Raw genomic sequence first — 23,206 nt, 5'->3', positions numbered from 1 at the left:
CGCAGCGGAAGCGTGCTGGGCCCAGAGGTCGATGGATCAAAACCATCCTCTGCTAAACAGTTTGTTTTTAGCATTGAAGTGCGAAGAAAAAAAATCTGCTATATCATGGGCATTTGTCAGTGCCTTCTGTTACACATTTTTTTTACTGCTTCAATGAGTTTGTACTGGTCGTAAATGAACTACAGTGCCCCAGTGGCCTAATGGATAAGGCACTGGCCTCCTAAGCCAGTGATGGTGGGTTCAAGTCCCATCTGGGGTGTTTGAAAGCAGAGTGGCGCAGCGGAAGCGTGCTGCGCCCATAACCCAGAGGTCGATGCATCGAAACCATCCTCTGTTAAACAGTTTATTTTAGCAATGAAGTGCGAACAATAATTTTTTTTCTCTATATCATGGGCATGTGTAAGTGCCTTCCGTTACACATTTTTTTTACTGCTTCTATCAGTTCGTATAGGTGAAAAGGATTTCACAGTACCCCAGTGGCCTAAGACACTGGCCTCCTAAGCCATGGATTGTGGGTCTTACTCTTTTCTGCAGTGGTTGAAAGCAGAGTGGCGCAGCGGAAGCGTGCTGGGCCCATAACCCAGAGGTCGATGGATCGAAACCATCCTCTGCTAAACAGCTTATTTTTAGCAATGAAGTGCGAACAATTAATTTTTTTCTCTATATCATGGGCATGTGTAAGTGCCTTCCGTTACACCTTTTTTTTACTGCTTCTATCAGTTCGTATAGGTGAAAAGGATTTCGCAGTACACCAGTGGCCTGAGACACTGGCCTCCTAAGCCATGGATTGTGATTCCTACTCTTTTCTGCATAGTCTAAAAGCAGAGTGGCGCAGCGGAAGCGTGCTGGGCCCATAACCCAGAGGTCGATGGATCGAAACCATCCTCTGCTAAACAGCTTATTTTTAGCAATGAAGTTCGAACAATTAATTTTTTTCTCTATATCATGGGCATGTGTAAGTGCCTTCCGTTACACATTTCTTTTACTGCTTCTATCAGTTCGTATAGGTGAAAAGGATTTCACAGTACCCCAGTGGCCTATGACACTGGCCTCCTAAGCCATGGATTGTGATTCCTATTCTTTTCACGGAGTGGTTGAAAGCAGAGTGGCGCAGCGGAAGCGTGCTGGGCCCAGAGGTCGATGGATCAAAACCATCCTCTGCTAAACAGTTTGTTTTTAGCATTGAAGTGCGAAGAAAAAAATCTGCTATATCATGGGCATTTGTCAGTGCCTTCTGTTACACATTTTTTTTACTGCTTCAATGAGTTTGTACTGGTCGTAAATGAACTACAGTGCCCCAGTGGCCTAATGGATAAGGCACTGGCCTCCTAAGCCAGTGATTGTGGGTTCAAGTCCCATCTGGGGTGTTTGAAAGCAGAGTGGCGCAGCGGAAGCGTGCTGCGCCCATAACCCAGAGGTCGATGCATCGAAACCATCCTCTGTTAAACAGTTTATTTTAGCAATGAAGTGCGAACAATAATTTTTTTTCTCTATATCATGGGCATGTGTAAGTGCCTTCCGTTACACCTTTTTTTTACTGCTTCTATCAGTTCGTATAGGTGAAAAGGATTTCGCAGTACACCAGTGGCCTGAGACACTGGCCTCCTAAGACATGGATTGTGATTCCTACTCTTTTCTGCATAGTCTAAAAGCAGAGTGGCGCAGCGGAAGCGTGCTGGGCCCATAACCCAGAGGTCGATGGATCGAAACCATCCTCTGCTAAACAGTTTATTTTTAGCAATGAAGTGCGAACAATAAATTTTTTCTCTATATCATGGGCATGTGTAAGTGCCTTCCGTTACACCTTATTTTTACTGCTTCTATCAGTTCGTATAGGTGAAAAGGATTTCACAGTACCCCAGTGGCCTAAGACACTGGCCTCCTAAGCCATGGATTGTGGGTCTTACTCTTTTCTGCAGTGGTTGAAAGCAGAGTGGCGCAGCGGAAGCGTGCTGGGCCCATAACCCAGAGGTCGATGGATCGAAACCATCCTCTGCTAAACAGTTTATTTTTAGCAATGAAGTGCGAACAATAATTTTTTTTCTCTATATCATGGGCATGTGTAAATTCCTTCCGTTACACATTTTTTTTACTGCTTCTATCAGTTCGTATAGGTGAAAAGGATTTCACAGTACCCCAGTGGCATAAGACACTGGCCTCCTAAACCATGGATTGTGGGTCTTACTCTTTTCTGGAGTGGTTGAAAGCAGAGTGGCGCAGCGGAAGCGTGCTGGGCCCATAACCCAGAGGTCGATGGATCGAAACCATCCTCTGCTAAACAGTTTATTTTTAGCAATGAAGTGCGAACAATACATTTTTTTCTCTATATCATGGGCATGTGTAAGTGCCTTCCGTTACACCTTATTTTTACTGCTTCTATCAGTTCGTATAGGTGAAAAGGATTTCACAGTACCCCAGTGGCCTAAGACACTGGCCTCCTAAGCCATGGATTGTGGGTCTTACTCTTTTCTGGAGAAGTTGAAAGCAGAGTGGCGCAGCGGAAGCGTGCTGGGCCCATAACCCAGAGGTCGATGGATCGAAACCATCCTCTGCTAAACAGCTTATTTTTAGCAATGAAGTGCGAACAATTAATTTTTTTCTCTATATCATGGGCATGTGTAAGTGCCTTCCGTTACACATTTTTTTTACTGCTTCTATCAGTTCGTATAGGTGAAAAGGATTTCACAGTACCCCAGTGGCCTAAGACACTGGCCTCCTAAGCCATGGATTGTGGGTCTTACTCTTTTCTGCAGTGGTTGAAAGCAGAGTGGCGCAGCGGAAGCGTGCTGGGCCCATAACCCAGAGGTCGATGGATCGAAACCATCCTCTGCTAAACAGCTTATTTTTAGCAATGAAGTGCGAACAATTAATTTTTTTCTCTATATCATGGGCATGTGTAAGTGCCTTCCGTTACACCTTTTTTTACTGCTTCTATCAGTTCGTATAGGTGAAAAGGATTTCGCAGTACACCAGTGGCCTGAGACACTGGCCTCCTAAGCCATGGATTGTGATTCCTACTCTTTTCTGCATAGTCTAAAAGCAGAGTGGCGCAGCGGAAGCGTGCTGGGCCCATAACCCAGAGGTCGATGGCTCGAAACAATCCTCTGCCAAATAGCTTATTTTTAGCAATGAAGTTCGAACAATTAATTTTTTTCTCTATATCATGGGCATGTGTAAGTGCATTCCGTTACACATTTCTTTTACTGCTTCTATCAGTTCGTATAGGTGAAAAGGATTTCACAGTACCCCAGTGGCCTAAGACACTGGCCTCCTAAGCCATGGATTGTGATTCCTACTCTTTTCACGGAGTGGTTGAAAGCAGAGTGGCGCAGCGGAAGCGTGCTGGGCCCAGAGGTCGATGGATCAAAACCATCCTCTGCTAAACAGTTTGTTTTTAGCATTGAAGTGCGAAGAAAAAAAATCTGCTATATCATGGGCATTTGTCAGTGCCTTCTGTTACACATTTTTTTTACTGCTTCAATGAGTTTGTACTGGTCGTAAATGAACTACAGTGCCCCAGTGGCCTAATGGATAAGGCACTGGCCTCCTAAGCCAGTGATTGTGGGTTCAAGTCCCATCTGGGGTGTTTGAGAGCAGAGTGGCGCAGCGGAAGCGTGCTGCGCCCATAACCCAGAGGTCGATGCATCGAAACCATCCTCTGTTAAACAGTTTATTTTAGCAATGAAGTGCGAACAATAATTTTTTTTCTCTATATCATGGGCATGTGTAAGTGCCTTCCGTTACACCTTTTTTTACTGCTTCTATCAGTTCGTATAGGTGAAAAGGATTTCGCAGTACACCAGTGGCCTGAGACACTGGCCTCCTAAGACATGGATTGTGATTCCTACTCTTTTCTGCATAGTCTAAAAGCAGAGTGGCGCAGCGGAAGTGTGCTGGGCCCATAACCCAGAGGTCGATGGATCGAAACCATCCTCTGCTAAACAGTTTATTTTTAGCAATGAAGTGCGAACAATAAATTTTTTCTCTATATCATGGGCATGTGTAAGTGCCTTCCGTTACACCTTTTTTTTACTGCTTCTATCAGTTCGTATAGGTGAAAAGGATTTCACAGTACCCCAGTGGCCTAAGACACTGGCCTCCTAAGCCATGGATTGTGGGTCTTACTCTTTTCTGCAGTGGTTGAAAGCAGAGTGGCGCAGCGGAAGCGTGCTGGGCCCATAACCCAGAGGTCGATGGATCGAAACCATCCTCTGCTAAACAGTTTATTTTTAGCAATGAAGTGCGAACAATAATTTTTTTCTCTATATCATGGGCATGTGTAAGTTCCTTCCGTTACACCTTATTTTTACTGCTTCTATCAGTTCGTATAGGTCAAAAGGATTTCACAGTACCCCAGTGGCCTAAGACACTGGCCTCCTAAGCCATGGATTGTGGGTCTTACTCTTTTCTGCAGTGGTTGAAAGCAGAGTGGCGCAGCGGAAGCGTGCTGGGCCCATAACCCAGAGGTCGATGGATCGAAACCATCCTCTGCTAAACAGTTTATTTTTAGCAATGAAGTGCGAACAATAAATTTTTTCTCTATATCATGGGCATGTGTAAGTGCCTTCCGTTACACATTTTTTTTACTGCTTCTATCAGTTCGTATAGGTGAAAAGGATTTCACAGTACCCCAGTGGCCTAAGACACTGGCCTCCTAAGCCATGGATTGTGGGTCTTACTCTTTTCTGGAGTGGTTGAAAGCAGAGTGGCGCAGCGGAAGCGTGCTGGGCCCATAACCCAGAGGTCGATGGATCGAAACCATCCTCTGCTAAACAGCTTATTTTTAGCAATGAAGTGCGAACAATAATTTTTTTCTCTATATCATGGGCATGTGTAAGTGCCTTCCGTTACACATTTTTTTACTGCTTCTATCAGTTCGTATAGGTGAAAAGGATTTCACAGTACCCCAGTGGCCTAAGACACTGGCCTCCTAAGCCATGGATTGTGGGTCTTACTCTTTTCTGGAGTGGTTGAAAGCAGAGTGGCGCAGCGGAAGCGTGCTGGGCCCATAACCCAGAGGTCGATGGATCGAAACCATCCTCTGCTAAACAGCTTATTTTTAGCAATGAAGTGCGAACAATAATTTTTTTCTCTATATCATGGGCATGTGTAAGTGCCTTCCGTTACACCTTTTTTTACTGCTTCTATCAGTTCGTATAGGTGAAAAGGATTTCGCAGTACACCAGTGGCCTGAGACACTGGCCTCCTAAGCCATGGATTGTGATTCCTACTCTTTTCTGCATAGTCTAAAAGCAGAGTGGCGCAGCGGAAGCGTGCTGGGCCCATAACCCAGAGGTCGATGGATCGAAACCATCCTCTGCTAAACAGTTTATTTTTAGCAATGAAGTGCGAACAATACATTTTTTTCTCTATATCATGGGCATGTGTAAGTGCCTTCCGTTACACATTTGTTTTACTGCTTCTATCAGTTCGTATAGGTGAAAAGGATTTCACAGTACCCCAGTGGCCTAAGACACTGGCCTCCTAAGCCATGGATTGTGGTTCTTACTCTTTTCTGGAGTGGTTGAAAGCAGAGTGGCGCAGCGGAAGCGTGCTGGGCCCATAACCCAGAGGTCGATGGATCGAAACCATCCTCTGCTAAACAGTTTATTTTTAGCAATGAAGTGCGAACAATAAATTTTTTTCTCTATATCATGGGCATGTGTAAGTGCCTTCCGTTACACCTTTTTTTACTGCTTCTATCAGTTCGTATAGGTGAAAAGGATTTCACAGTACCCCAGTGGCCTAAGACACTGGCCTCCTAAGCCATGGATTGTGGGTCTTACTCTTTTCTGCAGTGGTTGAAAGCAGAGTGGCGCAGCGGAAGCGTGCTGGGCCCATAACCCAGAGGTCGATGGATCGAAACCATCCTCTGCTAAACAGTTTATTTTTAGCAATGAAGTGCGAACAATAAATTTTTTTCTCTATATCATGGGCATGTGTAAGTGCCTTCCGTTACACCTTATTTTTACTGCTTCTATCAGTTCGTATAGGTCAAAAGGATTTCACAGTACCCCAGTGGCCTAAGACACTGGCCTCCTAAGCCATGGATTGTGGGTCTTACTCTTTTCTGCAGTGGTTGAAAGCAGAGTGGCGCAGCGGAAGCGTGCTGGGCCCATAACCCAGAGGTCGATGGATCGAAACCATCCTCTGCTAAACAGTTTATTTTTAGCAATGAAGTGCGAACAATAATTTTTTTCTCTATATCATGGGCATGTGTAAGTGCCTTCCGTTACACCTTTTTTTACTGCTTCTATCAGTTCGTATAGGTGAAAAGGATTTCACAGTACCCCAGTGGCCTAAGACACTGGCCTCCTAAGCCATGGATTGTGGGTCTTACTCTTTTCTGGAGTGGTTGAAAGCAGAGTGGCGCAGCGGAAGCGTGCTGGGCCCATAACCCAGAGGTCGATGGATCGAAACCATCCTCTGCTAAACAGTTTATTTTTAGCAATGAAGTGCGAACAATAAATTTTTTTCTCTATATCATGGGCATGTGTAAGTGCCTTCCGTTACACCTTATTTTTACTGCTTCTATCAGTTCGTATAGGTGAAAAGGATTTCACAGTACCCCAGTGGCCTAAGACACTGGCCTCCTAAGCCATGGATTGTGGGTCTTACTCTTTTCTGCAGTGGTTGAAAGCAGAGTGGCGCAGCGGAAGCGTGCTGGGCCCATAACCCAGAGGTCGATGGATCGAAACCATCCTCTGCTAAACAGCTTATTTTTAGCAATGAAGTGCGAACAATAATTTTTTTCTCTATATCATGGGCATGTGTAAGTGCCTTCCGTTACACATTTTTTTACTGCTTCTATCAGTTCGTATAGGTGAAAAGGATTTCACAGTACCCCAGTGGCCTAAGACACTGGCCTCCTAAGCCATGGATTGTGGTTCCTACTCTTTTCTGCATAGTTAAAAGCAGAGTGGCGCAGCGGAAGCGTGCTGGGCCCATAACCCAGAGGTCGATGGATCGAAACCATCCTCTGCTAAACAGCTTATTTTTAGCAATGAAGTGCGAACAATTAATTTTTTCTCTATATCATGGGCATGTGTAAGTGCCTTCCGTTACACATTTTTTTACTGCTTCTATCAGTTCGTATAGGTGAAAAGGATTTCGCAGTACCCCAGTGGCCTAAGACACTGGCCTCCTAAGCCATGGATTGTGGGTCTTACTCTTTTCTGGAGTAGTTGAAAGCAGAGTGGCGCAGCGGAAGCGTGCTGGGCCCATAACCCAGAGGTCGATGGATCGAAACCATCCTCTGCTAAACAGTTTATTTTTAGCAATGAAGTGCGAACAATAATTTTTTTCTCTATATCATGGGCATGTGTAAGTGCCTTCCGTTACACATTTTTTTACTGCTTCTATCAGTTCGTATAGGTGAAAAGGATTTCACAGTACCCCAGTGGCCTAAGACACTGGCCTCCTAAGCCATGGATTGTGGGTCTTACTCTTTTCTGGAGTGGTTGAAAGCAGAGTGGCGCAGCGGAAGCGTGCTGGGCCCATAACCCAGAGGTCGATGGATCGAAACCATCCTCTGCTAAACAGTTTATTTTTAGCAATGAAGTGCGAACAATAAATTTTTTTCTCTATATCATGGGCATGTGTAAGTGCCTTCCGTTACACCTTATTTTTACTGCTTCTATCAGTTCGTATAGGTCAAAAGGATTTCACAGTACCCCAGTGGCCTAAGACACTGGCCTCCTAAGCCATGGATTGTGGGTCTTACTCTTTTCTGCAGTGGTTGAAAGCAGAGTGGCGCAGCGGAAGCGTGCTGGGCCCATAACCCAGAGGTCGATGGATCGAAACCATCCTCTGCTAAACAGCTTATTTTTAGCAATGAAGTGCGAACAATAATTTTTTTTCTCTATATCATGGGCATGTGTAAGTGCCTTCCGTTACACATTTTTTTTACTGCTTCTATCAGTTCGTATAGGTGAAAAGGATTTCACAGTACCCCAGTGGCCTAAGACACTGGCCTCCTAAGCCATGGATTGTGGGTCTTACTCTTTTCTGGAGTGGTTGAAAGCAGAGTGGCGCAGCGGAAGCTTGCTGGGCCCATAACCCAGAGGTCGATGGATCGAAACCATCCTCTGCTAAACAGCTTATTTTTAGCAATGAAGTGCGAACAATTAATTTTTTTCTCAATATCATGGGCATGTGTAAGTGCCTTCCGTTACACCTTATTTTTACTGCTTCTATCAGTTCGTATAGGTCAAAAGGATTTCACAGTACCCCAGTGGCCTAAGACACTGGCCTCCTAAGCCATGGATTGTGGTTCCTACTCTTTTCTGCATAGTCTAAAAGCAGAGTGGCGCAGCGGAAGCGTGCTGGGCCCATAACCCAGAGGTCGATGGATCGAAACCATCCTCTGATAAACAGTTCATTTTTAGCAATGAAGTTCGAACAATTAATTTTTTCTCTATATCATGGGCATGTGTAAGTGCCTTCCGTTACACATTTTTTTACTGCTTCTATCAGTTCGTATAGGTGAAAAGGATTTCACAGTACCCCAGTGGCCTAAGACACTGGCCTCCTAAGCCATGGATTGTGGGTCTTACTCTTTTTTGGAGTGGTTGAAAGCAGAGTGGCGCAGAGGAAGCGTGCTGGGCCCATAACCCAGAGGTCGATGGATCGAAACCATCCTCTGCTAAACAGTTTATTTTTAGCAATGAAGTGCGAACAATAATTTTTTTCTGCTATATCATGGGCATGTGTCAGTGCCTTCTGTTACACATTTTTTTACTGCTTCTATCAGTTTGTATAGGTCGAAAAGGATTTCACAGTACCCCAGTGGCCTAAGACACTGGCCTCCTAAGCCATGGATTGTGGGTCTTACTCCTTTCTGGAGTGGTTGAAAGCAGAGTGGCGCAGCGGAAGCGTGCTGGGCCCATAACCCAGAGGTCGATGGATCGAAACCATCCTCTGCTAAACAGTTTATTTTTAGCAATGAAGTGCGAACAATAATTTTTTTCTCTATATCATGGGCATGTGTAAGTGCCTTCCGTTACACATTTTTTTACTGCTTCTATCAGTTCGTATAGGTGAAAAGGATTTCACAGTACCCCAGTGGCCTAAGGCACTGGCCTCCTAAGCCATTGATTGTGGGTCTTACTCCTTTCTGGAGTGGTTGAAAGCAGAGTGGCGCAGCGGAAGCATGCTGGCCCCATAACCCAGAGGTCAATGGATCGAAACCATCCTCTGATAAACAGTTGATTTTTTGCAATGAAGTTCGAATGATACATTTTTTTCTCTATATCATGGGCATGTGTAAGTGCGTTCCGTTACACATTTTTTTTACTGCTTCTATCAGTTCGTATAGGTGAAAAGGATTTCACAGTACCCCAGTGGCCTAAGACACTGGCCTCGTAAGCCATGGATTGTGGGTCTTACTCTTTTCTGGAGTGGTTGAAAGCAGAGTGGCGCAGCGGAAGCGTGCTGTGCCCATAACCCAGAGGTCGATGGATCAAAACCATCCTCTGCTAAACAGCTTATTTTTAGCAATGAGGTGCGAAGAAAAAAAATCTGCTATATCATGGGCATGTGTCAGTGCCTTCTGTTACACATTTTTTTACTGCTTCAATGAGTTTGTACTGGTCGTAAAAGAGTATACAGTGCCCCAGTGGCCTAATGGATAAGGCACTGGCCTCCTAAGCCAGTGATTGAGGGTTCAAGTCCTATCTGGGGTGTTCGAAAGCAGAGTGGCGCAGCGGAAGCGTGCTGGGCCCATAACCCAGAGGTCGATGGATCGAAACCATCCTCTGCTAAACAGTTTATTTTTAGCAATGAAGTGCGAACAATAATTTTTTTTCTCTATATCATGGGCATGTGTAAGTGCCTTCCGTTACACCTTTTTTTTACTGCTTCTATCAGTTCGTATAGGTGAAAAGGATTTCACAGTACCCCAGTGGCCTAAGACACTGGCCTCCTAAGCCATGGATTGTGGGTCTTACTCTTTTCTGCAGTGGTTGAAAGCAGAGTGGCGCAGCGGAAGCGTGCTGGGCCCATAACCCAGAGGTCGATGGATCGAAACCATCCTCTGCTAAACAGCTTATTTTTAGCAATGAAGTGCGAACAATTAATTTTTTCTCTATATCATGGGCATGTGTAAGTGCCTTCCGTTACACATTTTTTTACTGCTTCTATCAGTTCGTATAGGTGAAAAGGATTTCGCAGTACCCCAGTGGCATAAGACACTGGCCTCCTAAGCCATGGATTGTGGTTCCTACTCTTTTCTGCATGGTCTAAAAGCAGAGTGGCGCAGCGGAAGCGTGCTGTGCCCATAACCCAGAGGTCGATGGCTCGAAACCATCCTCTGCCAAACAGCTTATTTTTAGCAATGAAGTGCGAACAATACATTTTTTTCTCTATATCATGGGCATGTGTAAGTGCCTTCCGTTACACATTTTTTTACTGCTTCTATCAGTTCGTATAGGTGAAAAGGATTTCACAGTACCCCAGTGGCCCAAGACACTGGCCTCCTAAGCCATGGATTGTGGGTCCTACTCTTTTCCGGAGTGGTTGAAAGCAGAGTGGCGCAGCGGAAGCGTGCTGGGCCCATAACCCAGAGGTCGATGGATCGAAACCATCCTCTGCTAAACAGCTTATTTTTAGCATTGAAGTGCGAACAATAAATTTTTCTCTATATCATGGGCATTTGTCAGTGCCTTCCGTTACACATTTTTTTTACTGCTTCTATCAGTTTGTATAGGTCGAAAATGAACTTCACAGTACCCCAGTGGCCTAAGACACTGGCCTCCTAAGCCAGGATGGTGGGTTTCAAGTCCTTTCTGGAGTATTTGAAAGCAGAGTGGCGCAGCGGAAGCGTGCTGGGCCCATAACCCAGAGGTCGATGGATCGAAACCATCCTCTGCTAAACAGCTTATTTTTAGCAATGAAGTGCGAACAATTAATTTTTTTCTCTATATCATGGGCATGTGTAAGTGCCTTCCGTTACACCTTTTTTTACTGCTTCTATCAGTTCGTATAGGTGAAAAGGATTTCGCAGTACACCAGTGGCCTGAGACACTGGCCTCCTAAGACATGGATTGTGATTCCTACTCTTTTCTGCATAGTCTAAAAGCAGAGTGGCGCAGCGGAAGCGTGCTGGGCCCATAACCCAGAGGTCGATGGATCGAAACCATCCTCTGCTAAACAGTTTATTTTTAGCAATGAAGTGCGAACAATAAATTTTTCTCTATATCATGGGCATGTGTAAGTGCCTTCCGTTACACATTATTTTTACTGCTTCTATCAGTTCGTATAGGTGAAAAGGATTTCACAGTACCCCTGTGGCCTAAGACACTGGCCTCCTAAGCCATGGATTGTGGGTCTTACTCTTTTCTGCAGTGGTTGAAAGCAGAGTGGCGCAGCGGAAGCGTGCTGGGCCCATAACCCAGAGGTCGATGGATCGAAACCATCCTCTGCTAAACAGCTTATTTTTAGCAATGAAGTTCGAACAATTAATTTTTTTCTCTATATCATGGGCATGTGTAAGTGCATTCCGTTACACATTTTTTTTACTGCTTCTATCAGTTCGTATAGGTGAAAAGGATTTCACAGTACCCCAGTGGCCTATGACACTGGCCTCCTAAGCCATGGATTGTGGGTCTTACTCTTTTCTGGAGTGGTTGAAAGCAGAGTGGCGCAGTGGAAGCTTGCTGGGCCCATAACCCAGAGGTCGATGGATCGAAACCATCCTCTGCTAAACAGTTTATTTTTAGCAATGAAGTGCGAACAATGAATTTTTTTCTCAATATCATGGGCATGTGTAAGTGCCTTCCTTTACACCTTATTTTTACTGCTTCTATCAGTTCGTATAGGTCAAAAGGATTTCACAGTACCCCAGTGGCCTAAGACACTGGCCTCCTAAGCCATGGATTGTGGCTCTTACTCTTTTCTGCATAGTCTAAAAGCAGAGTGGCGCAGCGGAAGCGTGCTGGGCCCATAACGCAGAGGTCGATGGATCGAAACCATCCTCTGCTAAACAGCTCATTTTTAGCAATGAAGTTCGAACAATTAATTTTTTTCTCTATATCATGGGCATGTGTAAGTGCCTTCCGTTACACATTTTTTTTACTGCTTCTATCAGTTCGTATAGGTGAAAAGGATTTCACAGTACCCCATTGGCCTAAGACACTGGCCTCCTAAGCCATGGATTGTGGGTCTTACTCTTTTCTGCAGTGGTTGAAAGCAGAGTGGCGCAGCGGAAGCGTGCTGGGCCCATAACCCAGAGGTCGATGGATCAAAACCATCCTCTGCTAAACAGCTTGTTTTTAGCAATGAAGTGCGAACAATAAATTTTTTCTGCTATATCATGGGCATGTGTCAGTGCCTTCCGTTACACATTTTTTTACTGCTTCTATCAGTTCGTACTGGTGAAAAGGATTTCACAGTACCCCAGTGGCCTGAGAAGCACTGGCCTCCTAAGCCATTGATTGTGGTTCCAACTCTTATCTGCGTTGTCTAAAAGCAGAGTGGCGCAGCGGAAGCGTGCTGGGCCCATAACCCAGAGGTCGATGGCTCGAAACCATCCTCTGATAAATAGCTTATTTCTAGCAATGAAGTTCGAACGATTAATTTTTTTCTCTATATCATGGGCATGTGTAAGTGCGTTCCGTTACACATTTTTTTTACTGCTTCTATCAGTTCGTATAGGTCAAAAGGATTTCACAGTACCCCAGTGGCCTAAGACACTGGCCTCGTAAGCCATGGATTGTGGGTCTTACTCTTTTCTGGAGTGGTTGAAAGCAGAGTGGCGCAGCGGAAGCGTGCTGTGCCCATAACCCAGAGGTCGATGGATCAAAACCATCCTCTGCTAAACAGCTTATTTTTAGCAATGAGGTGCGAAGAAAAAAAATCTGCTATATCATGGGCATGTGTCAGTGCCTTCTGTTACACATTTTTTTACTGCTTCAATGAGTTTGTACTGGTCGTAAACGGTATACAGTGCCCCAGTGGCCTAATGGATAAGGCACTGGCCTCCTAAGCCAGTGATTGAGGGTTCAAGTCCCATCTGGGGTGTTTGAAAGCAGAGTGGCGCAGCGGAAGCGTGCTGCGCCCATAACCCAGAGGTCGATGCATCGAAACCATCCTCTGCTAAACAGTTTATTTTTAGCAATGAAGTGCGAACAATAATTTTTTTCTCTATATCATGGGCATGTGTAAGTGCCTTCCTTTACACCTTTTTTTACTGCTTCTATCAGTTCGTATAGGTGAAAAGGATTTCGCAGTACCCCAGTGGCCTGAGACACTGGCCTCCTAAGACATGGATTGTGACTCCTACTCTTTTCTGCATAGTCTAAAAGCAGAGTGGCGCAGCGGAAGCGTGCTGGGCCCATAACCCAGAGGTCGATGGATCGAAACCATCTTCTGCTAAACAGTTCATTTTTAGCAATGAAGTTCGAACAATTAAATTTTTCTCTATATCATGGGCATGTGTAAGTGCCTTCCGTTACACCTTATTTTTACTGCTTCTATCAGTTCGTATAGGTGAAAAGGATTTCACAGTACCCCAGTGGCCTAAGACACTGGCCTCCTAAGCCATGGATTGTGGGTCTTACTCCTTTCTGCAGTGGTTGAAAGCAGAGTGGCGCAGCGGAAGCGTGCTGGGCCCATAACCCAGAGGTCGATGGATCGAAACCATCCTCTGCTAAACAGTTTATTTTTAGCAATGAAGTGCGAACAATAAATTTTTTCTCTATATCATGGGCATGTGTAAGTGCCTTCCGTTACACATTTTTTTTACTGCTTCTATCAGTTCGTATAGGTGAAAAGGATTTCACAGTACCCCAGTGGCATAAGACACTGGCCTCCTAAACCATGGATTGTGGGTCTTACTCTTTTCTGCAGTGGTTGAAAGCAGAGTGGCGCAGCGGAAGCATGCTGGGCCCATAACCCAGAGGTCGATGGATCGAAACCATCCTCTGCTAAACAGTTTATTTTTAGCAATGAAGTGCGAACAATACATTTTTTTCTCTATATCATGGGCATGTGTAAGTGCCTTCCGTTACACCTTATTTTTACTGCTTCTATCAGTTCATATAGGTGAAAAGGATTTCACAGTACCCCAGTGGCCTAAGACACTGGCCTCCTAAGCCATGGATTGTGGGTCTTACTCTTTTCTGGAGAAGTTGAAAGCAGAGTGGCGCAGCGGAAGCGTGCTGGGCCCATAACCCAGAGGTCGATGGATCGAAACCATCCTCTGCTAAACAGCTTATTTTTAGCAATGAAGTGCGAACAATTAATTTTTTTCTCTATATCATGGGCATGTGTAAGTGCCTTCCGTTACACATTTTTTTACTGCTTCTATCAGTTCGTATAGGTGAAAAGGATTTCACAGTACCCCAGTGGCCTAAGACACTGGCCTCCTAAGCCATGGATTGTGGGTCTTACTCTTTTCTGCAGTGGTTGAAAGCAGAGTGGCGCAGCGGAAGCGTGCTGGGCCCATAACCCAGAGGTCGATGGATCGAAACCATCCTCTGCTAAACAGCTTATTTTTAGCAATGAAGTGCGAACAATTAATTTTTTTCTCTATATCATGGGCATGTGTAAGTGCCTTCCGTTACACCTTTTTTTTACTGCTTCTATCAGTTCGTATAGGTGAAAAGGATTTCGCAGTACACCAGTGGCCTGAGACACTGGCCTCCTAAGCCATGGATTGTGATTCCTACTCTTTTCTGCATAGTCTAAAAGCAGAGTGGCGCAGCGGAAGCGTGCTGGGCCCATAACCCAGAGGTCGATGGCTCGAAACAATCCTCTGCCAAATAGCTTATTTTTAGCAATGAAGTTCGAACAATTAATTTTTTTCTCTATATCATGGGCATGTGTAAGTGCATTCCGTTACACATTTCTTTTACTGCTTCTATCAGTTCGTATAGGTGAAAAGGATTTCACAGTACCCCAGTGGCCTATGACACTGGCCTCCTAAGCCATGGATTGTGATTCCTATTCTTTTCACGGAGTGGTTGAAAGCAGAGTGGCGCAGCGGAAGCGTGCTGGGCCCAGAGGTCGATGGATCAAAACCATCCTCTGCTAAACAGTTTGTTTTTAGCATTGAAGTGCGAAGAAAAAAAATCTGCTATATCATGGGCATTTGTCAGTGCCTTCTGTTACACATTTTTTTTACTGCTTCAATGAGTTTGTACTGGTCGTAAATGAACTACAGTGCCCCAGTGGCCTAATGGATAAGGCACTGGCCTCCTAAGCCAGTGATGGTGGGTTCAAGTCCCATCTGGGGTGTTTGAGAGCAGAGTGGCGCAGCGGAAGCGTGCTGCGCCCATAACCCAGAGGTCGATGCATCGAAACCATCCTCTGTTAAACAGTTTATTTTAGCAATGAAGTGCGAACAATAATTTTTTTTCTCTATATCATGGGCATGTGTAAGTGCCTTCCGTTACACCTTTTTTTTACTGCTTCTATCAGTTCGTATAGGTGAAAAGGATTTCGCAGTACACCAGTGGCCTGAGACACTGGCCTCCTAAGACATGGATTGTGATTCCTACTCTTTTCTGCATAGTCTAAAAGCAGAGTGGCGCAGCGGAAGTGTGCTGGGCCCATAACCCAGAGGTCGATGGATCGAAACCATCTTCTGCTAAACAGTTTATTTTTAGCAATGAAGTGCGAACAATAAAAAATTTTCTCTATATCATGGGCATGTGTAAGTGCCTTCCGTTACACCTTATTTTTACTGCTTCTATCAGTTCGTATAGGTCAAAAGGATTTCACAGTACCCCAGTGGCCTAAGACACTGGCCTCCTAAGCCATGGATTGTGGGTCTTACTCTTTTCTGCAGTGGTTGAAAGCAGAGTGGCGCAGCGGAAGCGTGCTGGGCCCATAACCCAGAGGTCGATGGATCGAAACCATCCTCTGCTAAACAGTTTATTTTTAGCAATGAAGTGCGAACAATAATTTTTTTTCTCTATATCATGGGCATGTGTAAATTCCTTCCGTTACACATTTTTTTTACTGCTTCTATCAGTTCGTATAGGTGAAAAGGATTTCACAGTACCCCAGTGGCATAAGACACTGGCCTCCTAAGCCATGGATTGTGGGTCTTACTCTTTTTTGGAGTGGTTGAAAGCAGAGTGGCGCAGCGGAAGCATGCTGGGCCCATAACCCAGAGGTGGATGGATCGAAACCATCTTCTGCAAAACAGTTTATTTTTAGCAATGAAGTGCGAACAATAAATTTTTTTCTCTATATCATGGGCATGTGTAAGTGCCTTCCGTTACACCTTATTTTTACTGCTTCTATCAGTTCGTATAGGTCAAAAGGATTTCACAGTACCCCAGTGGCCTAAGACACTGGCCTCCTAAGCCATGGATTGTGGGTCTTACTCTTTTCTGCAGTGGTTGAAAGCAGAGTGGCGCAGCGGAAGCGTGCTGGGCCCATAACCCAGAGGTCGATGGATCGAAACCATCCTCTGCTAAACAGTTTATTTTTAGCAATGAAGTGCGAACAATAATTTTTTTTCTCTATATCATGGGCATGTGTAAGTGCCTTCCGTTACACATTTTTTTTACTGCTTCTATCAGTTCGTATAGGTGAAAAGGATTTCACAGTACCCCAGTGGCATAAGACACTGGCCTCCTAAGCCATGGATTGTGGGTCTTACTCTTTTCTGGAGTGGTTGAAAGCAGAGTGGCGCAGCGGAAGCATGCTGTGCCCATAACCCAGAGGTCGATGGATCGAAACCATCCTCTGCTAAACAGTTTATTTTTAGCAATGAAGTGCGAACAATACATTTTTTTCTCTATATCATGGGCATGTGTAAGTGCCTTCCGTTACACCTTATTTTTACTGCTTCTATCAGTTCATATAGGTCAAAAGGATTTCACAGTACCCCAGTGGCCCAAGACACTGGCCTCCTAAGCCATGGATTGTGGGTCTTACTCTTTTCTGCAGTGGTTGAAAGCAGAGTGGCGCAGCGGAAGCGTGCTGGGCCCATAACCCAGAGGTCGATGGATCGAAACCATCCTCTGCTAAACAGCTTATTTTTAGCAATGAAGTGCGAACAATACATTTTTTTCTCTATATCATGGGCATGTGTAAGTGCCTTCCGTTACACATTTTTTTTACTGCTTCTATCAGTTCGTATAGGTGAAAAGGATTTCACAGTACCCCAGTGGCCTAAGACACTGGCCTCCTAAGCCATGGATTGTGGGTCTTACTCTTTTCTGGAGAAGTTGAAAGCAGAGTGGCGCAGCGGAAGCGTGCTGGGCCCATAACCCAGAGGTCGATGGATCGAAACCATCCTCTGCTAAACAGCTTATTTTTAGCAATGAAGTGCGAACAATTAATTTTTTTCTCTATATCATGGGCATGTGTAAGTGCCTTCCGTTACACCTTTTTTTACTGCTTCTATCAGTTCGTATAGGTGAAAAGGATTTCGCAGTACACCAGTGGCCTGAGACACTGGCCTCCTAAGCCATGGATTGTGATTCCTACTCTTTTCTGCATAGTCTAAAAGCAGAGTGGCGCAGCGGAAGCGTGCTGGGCCCATAACCCAGAGGTCGATGGATCGAAACCATCCTCTGCTAAACAGTTTATTTTTAGCAATGAAGTGCGAACAATATTTTTTTTTCTCTATATCATGGGCATGTGTAAGTGCCTTCCGTTACACATTTGTTTTACTGCTTCTATCAGTTCGTATAGGTGAAAAGGATTTCACAGTACCCCAGTGGCCTAAGACACTGGCCTCCTAAGCCATGGATTGTGGGTCTTACTCTTTTCTGGAGTGGTTGAAAGCAGAGTGGCGCAGCGGAAGCGTGCTGGGCCCATAACCCAGAAGTCGATGGATCGAAACCATCCTCTGCTAAACAGTTTATTTCTAGCAATGATGTGTGAACACATTTTTTTTTCTCGCTATAGCATGGGCATGTGTCAGTGCCTTCCGTTACACATTTTTTTTACTGCTTCTATCAGTTCGTATAGGTGAAAAGGATTTCACAGTACCCCTGTGGCCTAAGACACTGGCCTCCTAAGCCATGGATTGTGGGTCTTACTCTTTTCTGCAGTGGTTGAAAGCAGAGTGGCGCAGCGGAAGCGTGCTGGGCCCATAACCCAGAGGTCGATGGATCGAAACCATCCTCTGCTAAACAGCTTATTTTTAGCAATGAAGTTCGAACAATTAATTTTTTTCTCTATATCATGGGCATGTGTAAGTGCATTCCGTTACACATTTTTTTTACTGCTTCTATCAGTTCGTATAGGTGAAAAGGATTTCACAGTACCCCAGTGGCCTATGACACTGGCCTCCTAAGCCATGGATTGTGGGTCTTACTCTTTTCTGGAGTGGTTGAAAGCAGAGTGGCGCAGTGGAAGCTTGCTGGGCCCATAACCCAGAGGTCGATGGATCGAAACCATCCTCTGCTAAACAGTTTATTTTTAGCAATGAAGTGCGAACAATGAATTTTTTTCTCAATATCATGGGCATGTGTAAGTGCCTTCCTTTACACCTTATTTTTACTGCTTCTATCAGTTCGTATAGGTCAAAAGGATTTCACAGTACCCCAGTGGCCTAAGACACTGGCCTCCTAAGCCATGGATTGTGGGTCTTACTCTTTTCTGCATAGTCTAAAAGCAGAGTGGCGCAGCGGAAGCGTGCTGGGCCCATAACCCAGAGGTCGATGGATCGAAACCATCCTCTGATAAACAGCTTATTTTTAGCAATGAAGTGCGAACAATAATTTTTTTCTCTATATCATGGGCATGTGTAAGTGCCTTCCGTTACACATTTTTTTTACTGCTTCTATCAGTTCGTATAGGTGAAAAGGATTTCGCAGTACCCCAGTGGCCTGAGACACTGGCCTCCTAAGCCATGGATTGTGGGTCCTACTCTTTTCTGGAGTAGTTAAAAGCAGAGTGGCGCAGCGGAAGCGTGCTGGGCCCATAACCCAGAGGTCGATGGATCGAAACCATCCTCTGCTAAACAGTTTATTTTTAGCAATGAAGTGCGAACAATAAAAATTTTTCTCTATATCATGGGCATGTGTAAGTGCCTTCCGTTACACCTTATTTTTACTGCTTCTATCAGTTCGTATAGGTCAAAAGGATTTCACAGTACCCCAGTGGCCTAAGACACTGGCCTCCTAAGCCATGGATTGTGGGTCTTACTCTTTTCTGCAGTGGTTGAAAGCAGAGTGGCGCAGCGGAAGCGTGCTGGGCCCATAACCCAGAGGTCGATGGATCGAAACCATCCTCTGCTAAACAGTTTATTTTTAGCAATGAAGTGCGAACAATAATTTTTTTTCTCTATATCATGGGCATGTGTAAGTGCCTTCCGTTACACATTTTTTTTACTGCTTCTATCAGTTCGTATAGGTGAAAAGGATTTCACAGTACCCCAGTGGCCTAAGACACTGGCCTCCTAAGCCATGGATTGTGGGTCTTACTCTTTTCTGGAGTGGTTGAAAGCAGAGTGGCGCAGCGGAAGCGTGCTGGGCCCATAACCCAGAGGTCGATGGATCGAAACCATCCTCTGCTAAACAGTTTATTTCTAGCAATGATGTGCGAACAATACATTTTTTTCTCGCTATATCATGGGCATGTGTCAGTGCCTTCCGTTACACCTTTTTTTACTGCTTCTATCAGTTCGTATAGGTGAAAAGGATTTCACAGTACCCCAGTGGCCTAAGACACTGGCCTCCTAAGCCATGGATTGTGGGTCTTACTCTTTTCTGCAGTAGTTGAAAGCAGAGTGGCGCAGCGGAAGCGTGCTGGGCCCATAACCCAGAGGTCGATGGATCGAAACCATCCTCTGCTAAACAGCTTATTTTTAGCAATGAAGTGCGAACAATTAATTTTTTTCTCTATATCATGGGCATGTGTAAGTGCCTTCCGTTACACATTTTTTTTACTGCTTCTATCAGTTCGTATAGGTGAAAAGGATTTCACAGTACCCCAGTGGCCTAAGACACTGGCCTCCTAAGCCATGGATTGTGGGTCTTACTCTTTTCTGGAGTGGTTGAAAGCAGAGTGGCGCAGCGGAAGCGTGCTGGGCCCATAACCCAGAGGTCGATGGATCGAAACCATCCTCTGCTAAACAGCTTATTTTTAGCAATGAAGTGCGAACAATTAATTTTTTTCTCTATATCATGGGCATGTGTAAGTGCCTTCCGTTACACCTTTTTTTACTGCTTCTATCAGTTCGTATAGGTCAAAAGGATTTCGCAGTACCCCAGTGGCCTAAGACACTGGCCTCCTAAGCCATGGATTGTGGCTCCTACTCTTTTCTGCATAGTCTAAAAGCAGAGTGGCGCAGCGGAAGCGTGCTGGGCCCATAACCCAGAGGTCGATGGATCGAAACCATCCTCTGATAAACAGTTCATTTTTAGCAATGAAGTTCGAATGATTAATTTTTTTCTCTATATCATGGGCATGTGTAAGTGCGTTCCGTTACACATTTTTTTTACTGCTTCTATCTGTTCGTATAGGTCAAAAGGATTTCACAGTACCCCATTGGCCTAAGACACTGGCCTCCTAAGCCATGGATTGTGGGTCTTACTCTTTTCTGGAGTGGTTGAAAGCAGAGTGGCGCAGCGGAAGCGTGCTGGGCCCATAACCCAGAGGTCGATGGATCAAAACCATCCTCTGCTAAACAGTTTGTTTTTAGCAATGAAGTGCGAAGAAAAAAAATCTGCTGTATCATGGGCATGTGTCAGTGCCTGCTGTTACACATTTTTTTTACTGCTTCAATGAGTTTGTACTGGTCGTAAACGGTATACAGTGCCCCAGTGGCCTAATGGATAAGGCACTGGCCTCCTAAGCCAGTGATTGTGGGTCCAAGTCCTATCTGGGGTGTTTGAAAGCAGAGTGGCGCAGCGGAAGTGTGCTGGCCCCATAACCCAGAGGTCAATGGATCGAAACCATCCTCTGATAAACAGTTGATTTTTTGCAATGAAGTTCGAATGATACATTTTTTTCTCTATATCATGGGCATGTGTAAGTGCGTTCCGTTACACATTTTTTTACTGCTTCTATCAGTTCGTATAGGTGAAAAGGATTTCGCAGTACCCCAGTGGCCTAAGACACTGGCCTCCTAAGCCATGGATTGTGGTTCCTACTCTTTTCTGGAGTGGTTGAAAGCAGAGTGGCGCAGCGGAAGCGTGCTGGGCCCATAACCCAGAGGTCGATGGATCGAAACCATCCTCTGCTAAACAGCTTATTTTTAGCAATGAAGTGCGAACAATAAATATTCTCTATATCATGGGCATGTGTCAGTGCCTTCCGTTACACATTATTTTTACTGCTTCTATCAGTTCGTATAGGTCAAAAGGATTTCACAGTACCCCAGTGGCCTAAGACACTGGCCTCCTAAGCCATGGATTGTGGGTCTTACTCTTTTCTGCAGTGGTTGAAAGCAGAGTGGCGCAGCGGAAGCGTGCTGGGCCCATAACCCAGAGGTCGATGGATCGAAACCATCCTCTGCTAAACAGCTTATTTTTAGCAATGAAGTTCGAACAATTAATTTTTTTCTCTATATCATGGGCATGTGTAAGTGCCTTCCGTTACACATTTTTTTTACTGCTTCTATCAGTTCGTATAGGTGAAAAGGATTTCACAGTACCCCAGTGGCCTATGACACTGGCCTCCTAAGCCATGGATTGTGGGTCTTACTCTTTTCTGGAGTGGTTGAAAGCAGAGTGGCGCAGTGGAAGCGTGCTGGGCCCATAACCCAGAGGTCGATGGATCGAAACCATCCTCTGCTAAACAGTTTATTTTTAGCAATGAAGTGCGAACAATGAATTTTTTTCTCTATATCATGGGCATGTGTAAGTGCCTTCCTTTACACCTTATTTTTACTGCTTCTATCAGTTCGTATAGGTCAAAAGGATTTCACAGTACCCCAGTGGCCTAAGACACTGGCCTCCTAAGCCATGGATTGTGGCTCTTACTCTTTTCTGCATAGTCTAAAAGCAGAGTGGCGCAGCGGAAGCGTGCTGGGCCCATAACCCAGAGGTCGATGGATCGAAACCATCCTCTGCTAAACAGTTCATTTTTAGCAATGAAGTTCGAATGATTAATTTTTTCTCTATATCATGGGCATGTGTAAGTGCCTTCCGTTACACATTTTTTTTACTGCTTCTATCAGTTCGTATAGGTGAAAAGGATTTCACAGTACCCCAGTGGCCTAAGACACTGGCCTCCTAAGCCATTGATTGTGGGTCTTCACTCCTTTCTGGGGTGTTTGAAAGCAGAGTGGCGCAGCGGAAGCGTGCTGTGCCCATAACCCAGAGGTCGATGGATCGAAACCATCCTCTGCTAAACAGTTTATTTTTAGCAATGAAGTGCGAACAATAATTTTTTTCTCTATATCATGGGCATGTGTCAGTGCCTTCCGTTACACATTTTTTTACTGCTTCTATCAGTTCGTATAGGTCAAAAGGATTTCACAGTACCCCAGTGGCCTAAGACACTGGCCTCCTAAGCCATGGATTGTGGGTCTTACTCCTTTCTGGGGTGGTTGAAAGCAGAGTGGCGCAGCGGAAGCGTGCTGGGCCCATAACCCAGAGGTCGATGGATCGAAACCATCCTCTGCTAAACAGCTTATTTTTAGCAATGAAGTGCGAACAATAAATTTTTTTCTCTATATCATGGGCATGTGTAAGTGCCTTCCGTTACACATTTTTTTTACTGCTTCTATCAGTTCGTATAGGTCAAAAGGATTTCACAGTACCCCAGTGGCCTAAGACACTGGCCTCCTAAGCCATGGATTGTGGGTCTTACTCTTTTCTGGAGTGGTTGAAAGCAGAGTGGCGCAGCGGAAGCGTGCTGGGCCCATAACCCAGAGGTCGATGGATCGAAACCATCCTCTGCTAAACAGCTTATTTTTAGCAATGAAGTGCGAACAATTAATTTTTTCTCTATATCATGGGCATGTGTAAGTGCCTTCCGTTACACATTTTTTTACTGCTTCTATCAGTTCGTATAGGTGAAAAGGATTTCGCAGTACCCCAGTGGCCTAAGACACTGGCCTCCTAAGCCATTGATTGAGGGTCCTACTCCTATCTGGGTAGTCTAAAAGCAGAGTGGCGCAGCGGAAGCGTGCTGGGCCCATAACCCAGAGGTCGATGGATCGAAACCATCCTCTGCTAAACAGTTTATTTTTAGCAATGAAGTGCGAACAATAATTTTTTTCTCTATATCATGGGCATGTGTAAGTGCCTTCCGTTACACATTTTTTTTACTGCTTCTATCAGTTCGTATAGGT

The 23,206-nt window shown here is 44.9% G+C and overlaps 5 non-coding genes across 5 annotated transcripts; all 5 read left to right on the top strand.

Moving 5' to 3' along the window:
- Positions 1–186: 186 nt before the first annotated feature.
- On the top strand, positions 187–259 carry trnar-ccu (transfer RNA arginine (anticodon CCU)). The gene has a single exon. It is a non-coding gene; the product is annotated as a tRNA-Arg (tRNA).
- Positions 260–1,294: 1,035 nt separating this feature from the next.
- trnar-ccu (transfer RNA arginine (anticodon CCU)) lies at positions 1,295–1,367 on the top strand. Its single transcript has one exon. It is a non-coding gene; the product is annotated as a tRNA-Arg (tRNA).
- Positions 1,368–3,513: 2,146 nt separating this feature from the next.
- On the top strand, positions 3,514–3,586 carry trnar-ccu (transfer RNA arginine (anticodon CCU)). The gene has a single exon. It is a non-coding gene; the product is annotated as a tRNA-Arg (tRNA).
- A 9,358-nt stretch (positions 3,587–12,944) lies between these two features.
- On the top strand, positions 12,945–13,017 carry trnar-ccu (transfer RNA arginine (anticodon CCU)). The gene has a single exon. It is a non-coding gene; the product is annotated as a tRNA-Arg (tRNA).
- A 2,144-nt stretch (positions 13,018–15,161) lies between these two features.
- Positions 15,162–15,234, top strand: trnar-ccu (transfer RNA arginine (anticodon CCU)). Its single transcript has one exon. It is a non-coding gene; the product is annotated as a tRNA-Arg (tRNA).
- The last annotated feature ends 7,972 nt before the right edge of the window (positions 15,235–23,206 follow it).

Source organism: Salmo salar, chromosome ssa17 (genome assembly GCF_905237065.1).
Source record: "Salmo salar chromosome ssa17, Ssal_v3.1, whole genome shotgun sequence".
In the NCBI taxonomy this organism is placed as follows: domain Eukaryota; kingdom Metazoa; phylum Chordata; class Actinopteri; order Salmoniformes; family Salmonidae; genus Salmo; species Salmo salar.
This window is presented reverse-complemented; position numbering and strand designations above follow the sequence as displayed.